The sequence below is a fragment of the Papaver somniferum genome, chromosome 6, assembly GCF_003573695.1.
Source record: "Papaver somniferum cultivar HN1 chromosome 6, ASM357369v1, whole genome shotgun sequence".
In the NCBI taxonomy this organism is placed as follows: domain Eukaryota; kingdom Viridiplantae; phylum Streptophyta; class Magnoliopsida; order Ranunculales; family Papaveraceae; genus Papaver; species Papaver somniferum.
Genome location: NC_039363.1, coordinates 87,660,861 through 87,668,579, shown reverse-complemented (window position 1 = coordinate 87,668,579; position 7,719 = coordinate 87,660,861). Strand labels below are relative to the sequence as shown.

Sequence of the window (7,719 nt, the reverse complement as noted above, 5' to 3'; positions counted from 1 at the left end):
GTGGAGTTAAAACCCACAACGGGGAAATCAAAATGATTTTCCATCCGGCTCGTTACTGCCCGGACCACAATTTTTTTCCAAAATATCCGGTCACTTAATTTAACTGAATTAGATTCCAAGTAAAACAATCTATAATGATCCAATTCTAGTTTTTAATTGGATTCCGTATGAAACAATCGATACAGTTCTCATTCAAGTTTTATATTGGATTCACAAATACAATAAAAACCCTGATTGATGAGACTTCTCCATATAGAATTAACAATCTACACATGTTGATTGATGTTGTTGTTGTTTTCTTCACCCATGAATAGGATCGATCTGCGGACAAGGTGGTTAAGGAAGCGCGGTCAAAGAATATGTGGAATTCCTCAACTCAAATTCATTTAAGGATATCTCAATCAAATGTGATGTCCAATATTTTTGAGAAAAAAGATATTGTAAATCTTATGCTCTTTATTGATTGATTAATATTTTCTTTTTTCATCAAAAGAAAAAAGAATAAGATCTAGCAATCCAGACTGATTAATTAATTAATGGATTAAAATCAATACAAAAAGATCCGTAAGATTCAAGTTAAGAGATGTGAACTATTCTAATCAAAGTTTATACCTTTTTAAGTAATTGATTTAGAATTCAAGTTAAGAGAGGCATAGAAGGCTGTAAATCCAAATTGAGAAGTGATAAAAATCAGAGAATATGGACTTGTATCAAAGGAGGAACCTTTACGGCTGTTTTATTTTTCAAAATTTTTGAACGCTCATCTGGTAATCCAAAGACCGGATTGATAAAACAATATTATTGTATCCGGTCACTTATTACCGGACAAGAGAAAATAAATAAAATAAAAAAGTGATTCAGACACTAAATGTCCGGATGACATATCCGGTCAGCCTACGACCGGATGGACTATTTTATAGGGATTCCCTTTAATATGTGGAGTATCATCTGGACTTCAGAAAGATGTGGACCTAAATATTACCCATAATATTTTTTATCCATAAATTGTGGAGTATCACAAAAATATGGATTAATTTTTACTCCATAGGAATTTCCCTTATTGAAAAAGAAACTCAACATTAAGCTAGTGTAGTAGCTAAAAAAAATACAAAAAAGATTCAAACACTCCAAAAAGGTGGAGCTATTTGGCATAGTCAAAAGAAATAAATGAAAAAAACTGAAAATAGAATAAATCATTCCATAATAGCCTCCCAATTATGAATAATAGTATTCAGAGAGATGTATCTAAAAACATTAGTTCCCACACACCAATTATAAATATAAATTTTCACATTGTCAATGATATGGTCTACAATTTTTTTTTTTTGATCGATTATATGGTCTAGAATGTTGTACTTCCGTTGAATATCCTTTCATTCCTTTCAATCCTGATTGCCACCAAGTAGCAAATGGGTACAAATCCCAAATTATTTTCCTTATAAATGAATTCCTGCACTTCTTCTTTTTCCATTCCCACATATTGCTTCTGAAAAAGTCATGAAATACCCAATGCAAGTTGTAGAAGTTCAAGAAATAATGCCATGCAGACCTGATATTTTCACAATGCAGAACGACATGTTGCTTTCTTTCATAATAAACACCCTTTCACCGTAATGATATTTCAGCAAGATTCCATTGTAGAAGCTGCATTTTAGCATAGAGTCCAAACAAAAAAAATAACCTTACGAGGAATTCTTGGATTCCAAACACTTATAAGTGAACATTAACAACCCATCATCCTCAAAAGCCTTTTATCTTAAAAGGGAATCTATAAAATAAGTGGAGCAACATCTCCTTTTAGTGGCTTGGATATCCACACAGATATTTTGAAGATTGGCTTCAACCTTCAAACGAGTATCTCTAATTTTCATACTTGTTATGGATCCAATATTCAAACATTTTGAAAGACCACATTTCGAGAGTTATTATTTTTGATACAGACTCGTGCATCTCTTCAACCATAAAATGCACAAGTATACGCACAAGTATAGCTGTTTTAGGTACTAATGCCACAATACAGATAGTACTGTATAAACACTCCCAAACTATCATACATATGTTTACTTATTTATCAAGTAAGAAAGTACATACATAATATTACATACCAATTTTAGCAGTACTAATTGATTAAGCATACAACACGAAACTTACAGGAAACTCCGTCTTATTCAACAGTATGATACATGGAGTCATGGACACTGATATGGTTGAAGACACTTTGAACAATAACCAACTACTTAACCCCAAACTTTTCCCTGAGAACCAAAGAGAAATCATAAACTTTTTGAGGGTCGGGGAGCGTCTTTGAAACACTCTCCCTCTCCATGCATCTTTTCACCCATGCCATGAGCTTTGGACATTCTTCCTCTACACTGAACTTTCCAAAAGTCTCGTAGGTGTGGAACCAACTGTAGTTAGGGACAAAAACAATATCGACAAAACCAAATTTCTCACCACCAAAATATGGCTAATCTCCCAGTTCTGATTCCAAAACTTTTAAGCACTCGATGAGCTCCACTTTTGCCCTTTCTTGGTCGTCTTCTTTGTTCATATATACCCTCCTCCCACAATCATATATCTGATCACCAAGCAATCAATATATAATCACCAAGCAAACTTATGTAGTGGATTGCTAATTAACACGACATATATTTATGGTTTTATTTTCATACGTGTTCTATTTTCCTACGCATTAAAACTGTTGCGTATAGGCATCACGTACACATTGCACAAAGAAAAGGAGTACTTCATATCAATCGGAAAATGATGAGGTGTCAGCCTATTAGAGCATCTATTACGGGACATCCTCAATTTTAATATATATTCAGCCACATAAGATTTATCTACTTTAAATTGAAAATTCTTCTTCGACAAGAATTTGAAATGTAAGGCAACATGCATAACTGTCACATACACGTCCGGCATCCCTAAGTCATCCTCTTGTTAGGCTAAGTCCGATGGCTAGATTGGCCAAAAAGTGTTGCAAATCAAAAAATAAGTGTGGAAAAAAAGTTAACACTTGTACCTGCTGCTTCTCTCTCCTAACATTTGCTCGCAGTTCAACTAGCAACTAGTTTCAAAAGCTGAACCGTTCATCGCTCAAAAAATAACCAAAACACTGAACCATTCACCGCTGATAGAAAATTTTTTGATCCAACATCTGAGATTTAAAGCGCTGAACCGTTCAACGCTAGATGGTGGTCCCGCTGACGTGGTCTTCTAATCTAACTGCTAGATTAGCCATCCCATAGGACTTAGGAGGTTGCCCTAACTGACGTGGATGACCAATATAGCAGTTAGATATCTAACCCATAGGACTTAACCTATGAAAAAGTTCAAATAACTAGTTTTAAAATATATTGTTAAAAAATTCCAACTAATAGAAATAAATGTATAGTTGGAGATGTTTTTTTTCCTCGATTTAAATAGAATGACTCCTATTGAAATACAGTTTCACGAAAAGCAGGATTGAGATTATCTGCGATCGCACATCCATAAATAAAGACTGACACATGATGAAAACATCTCCAATAGTTGGTGTTAAAAACTTCAATAAGTCTAAATTTACCGTGATTTTTTTACGGTGATATCCCCGCAAGACACAAAAAATGGTGGGACCCACTGAAAAACAAAAACCCACCTCCCTTTTTCTCCTGATGGGATCTCGGGGCTGTGAGTGTCGGTAAATTCTCGGTGGAGAATTCACGGTGTGCGTAACATTAGTGTAAAAACTTATGCAAGGTCTATTTAGATTTGTTATCCACATGTGTTTATATACGCTGCAAAAATAAGATTTTTTTTGTTCCTAGTTGAATTCATTACTTAACCCACGATTTACACTGAGTTAACTATTGTAGCCGAATAGATTCATTAAATTTGTGACTTATTTTTCAAATCGAAATATATATACGTAGAATTTTTAAATTTTATTAATTTTATTTCTAAAATATTCACCACAAAATTGGTCAAAAAGACCAAAAGCAAGAATTCCTGGGTGAAATAGATTTCTAGGTTTAGATACTGTTTATATAGCCAAAAATCAGAAATATACTATTTAAATAACCAATTTGGTTATTTCACCCAGAATATTTTTTATGAATTAATTGGAACAGACCAATATGTCCCTATCTTCTTCAAATATTTACTGGGTTGGAGAAGAACAAAGTAATCAAATAAAAACAGAGTACGTAATTCATTGCAGATCAAATAAAAACAGAGTACAAAAAAAAAACAGAATTAATTGCTCTGTTTTACGAATTAAAACAGAGCAAAAAACAGAATGCGTGAAACAGAGCAAAACAGAGTGTGTGAAACAGAGCAAAAAACAGAGTAAGTGAAACAGAGTAAAAAACAGAGTACGTAATCCATTGCAGATCCTTCATCTCTGCCTCATGCCAACCACAACTGCCATCACCTGCACATCTGTAATGTCATCTCTTACATCATTCCATTGCAATACCAACCAGTCCACCTAACACTTCACTAGAACTAGTTTCTCCATCATCAAAACAACACCACCAGTACCCATTAGCTCCATTACTGCCACCAGATCCAACAACTGCAGCTGCAACCAAACTCCAGTACAAGCACCTCCAAGCCATTACATTTAACTGCAACAACATCAGTTTCATATCCTCGACATCACAACAATCTCATTTCAGCATCACCCCTGCAACTACTTCATAACCAGCTGCAGCTCATCCTTTAGAGACAACTCGACACCCAAGCAATCCTTTTCCAACTGGAAGGGCCTAGAGGAAATTAAAAGGAAATACAATCACCATTTAAGGAAGAAAAGAACATGTACAGAGGGGGTGCCCTCATTTCAGTTGCCCTCAATTGTAAAACATAAAATTGAAATATTGAAAGGACATAGGGCAATTTACTGAAATGGTGTTGACATTTCCTGTGTAATATGGCATGTGGGTAACACATTAAGTAATCTAGTAATGAACATCCAGGTATACCACGCTTCAAAACGAGATGAAACTGATTTCATCCAGCATATTCCGATGAAAATACAATTATATCATAGTCTATAATTATATGAAACTAGTTTTCATTCTGCATATTTTAACGAAAATAAAATTATATTACAGTTTACAACTAGATGAAATTGGTTTCATCCTTCGTATTCTTACGAAATTAAGGTATATCAATATGTAAGTTATATGAAACTGGGTTTCATCCTGCATATTTTGACAAAAAAACAAATATATTACAGTCCACAACTAGATGAAACTGGTTTCACCAAGGGTATTCTAACGAAAATGGTATATCAATGAATAAACTATATGAAACTAGTTTTCATCCTGCATATTTTAACGAAAATAAAATTATATTACAGTTTACAACTAGATGAAATTGGTTTCATCCTGAGTGTTCTTACGAAATTAAGGTATATCAATATGTAAGTTATATGAAACTGGGTTTCATCCTGCATATTTTGACAAAAAAACAAATATATTACGGTCCACAACTAGATGAAACTGGTTTCACCAAGGGTATTCTGATGAAAATTGAGGTATATCAATGTGTAAACAAATTTCATCCAAACCAAATTCAATCAATTTCAGACTAGATTTTACATAAGCTTAACCTAGATGAAACTAGTTACATACAAACAAAATTCAATGAATTTTAAATTGTATTTTACAAAACTTAAACCAAGATGAAACCAGTTTAATCCAAACCATTTTAAATCATGTTTTAAGCTAGATTTACACAAGAAGAAAAAAAAAAGAATGAAATTTCACTCATAAAAATGATTCATTTCAGAACATTAAGGTAGTTAACATCAATTCGCGTGAAATTGATGAGTTCTGATAATAAAATCATGAAAAAGAATTAGGATCGAGAAACTTACCAGTGAAGTTGATGGAAGAGAAAACCCTAATTTTGGTTTGAATGAATTTGAGAACTCTCCATTTAATTAGGGTTTGTCGGTGTTTGACGATGATGTTGATGTTTGCGGTGGTGGAGGAAGGTGGTGGTGTTGGTTGTAGTTGCTGTAGATGTTGATGTTGGTGGTTGTAGTATTGTTGATGGTTGCGGTGGTGGAGGAAGGTGGTGGTGTTGGTTGTAGTTTGATGTAGATGCTGATGGTGGTGGTTGTAGTATTGTCGATGGTGGTGGTGGTGGTAGATGTGGTTATAGTTGATGACGGTGGTGGTGAAGAAAGAGAATATCGATAGCAGAAGAATAACTCAATGGATTCGGTGGAGAGCAGTTGAAGATGGGTTTTGGAGATAATTGGTGGTGGTGCTTGTGGTGGTGATGAAATTTTTTTGAAGAGAGAGTTTGATTTTCCACGGTGGTGATGGCGGAGATGGAGAAGAGCTTGTTTTACACTTTTTTCAGATCTGATTTGTGTTCGGGCGAAGAAGACAAGAAGAAATGATTCTTTTGGTCATTTGAAGAAGATGAAGAAGGGCAGTAACGTCTCTTCCCATTAAAAGATTCTTTTGATCATTTGACCCAGATGGAAAGCTTACCCGTCCATTTGACCCAGAAAACATACATTTTTGGTTATATAGTCCATTTTCTGAATATTTACAATTTTTCGATTTCTTTTAAGAAATTAAAAAAAAAAGAACGATTTCTCTTATTTAAGTTTAAAAGTAAAAGCGTAAAAACTAAATATCTTACTAATTATTTTTTGGATAATTACCCATGTTTTTTCAGTTGGTCTTCCACCAAGGTACGATTCCGACACATGCCTGCCTCTAATAAGATTTAGAATGAATATTTCGTTAGACAAAAAGAGAAGAAAATATATACCTTCTTGTCGACAGAGTCGGTCTAAAACCTCGCCTGGGCACGCTGGTAAGGATCAGAAGGCAGTAAAGGAGACTTGTCATGCCAAACTTCGTCGATGTATTGAACTATAATTAGGGGACTCGCAAACCGGTTTTCCGTTGTGGATCAAAACAGGAATTTTCTTGTGAACTGGATTCATTTTCAAAAGCAACGGACTCTTGTCTGCAAGATTTTCTTCTTGGTATTCATATTTGATCCCTTTCTCAGCCAAAGCAATCCTCGCTCTCATGCCAAAAGGGCTTTCCCAGAAATCCAGAAGAACTACCTCGTCATTGGCCATTTATAGGTGACTTGAAATGTATTAAAATGGAGATGCACGGAGTAACTCGGAGAGGAAGGAAGAGTACTTAATTATAATAATTATATAATTATATAGGTAAATTTGAGGTCCAGTTCACAACAGTTATATAGTCGTTTCGTCTAAAACTGCTGGTTCTATGAAAATATTGTACACTTGTGCTTACGTACTCGGGACTTGAGTTGGCAGCCGTTCGGTACTAACACTTAATCGGGCTTTGACCAGTGTTGGATATTTAGATGTTTTAGTCTTTCTTCATTTAAACTTATGTCCGTTTCTAGAATTTCTAGGAGGTTCGCGTTTAGGTTGGGAGATCTCTAGACTCAATTTTGTCATGGAGTGCGTCAAGCAATGTTCTAGTGCATACTATTTCCATCGAGTGATCGAGTCTGGATTTTCTTAGTAGCGTCCTACATAGGTCTTATCCTCCTTTAGCTGTTGATCTTATCCTCCTCTTATCAAGGTAAAGAAACTTATGTGTTTTTGTTCTTCCTTGGATTTCAAGGAGAGACAAGAATGTATATATTTATACTATCAATATTACATGTAGAATATCTACAGGATTACATATTTAGGGAAAACTCTAAATCCTAATTGATTGT

At 34.6% G+C, this 7,719-nt stretch overlaps 1 pseudogene; it reads right to left on the bottom strand.

Annotated features, from left to right (window-relative positions):
* Positions 1 to 2,141: 2,141 nt before the first annotated feature.
* On the bottom strand, positions 2,142 to 7,112 carry LOC113285833 (annotated as a pseudogene).
* Positions 7,113 to 7,719: the final 607 nt, after the last annotated feature.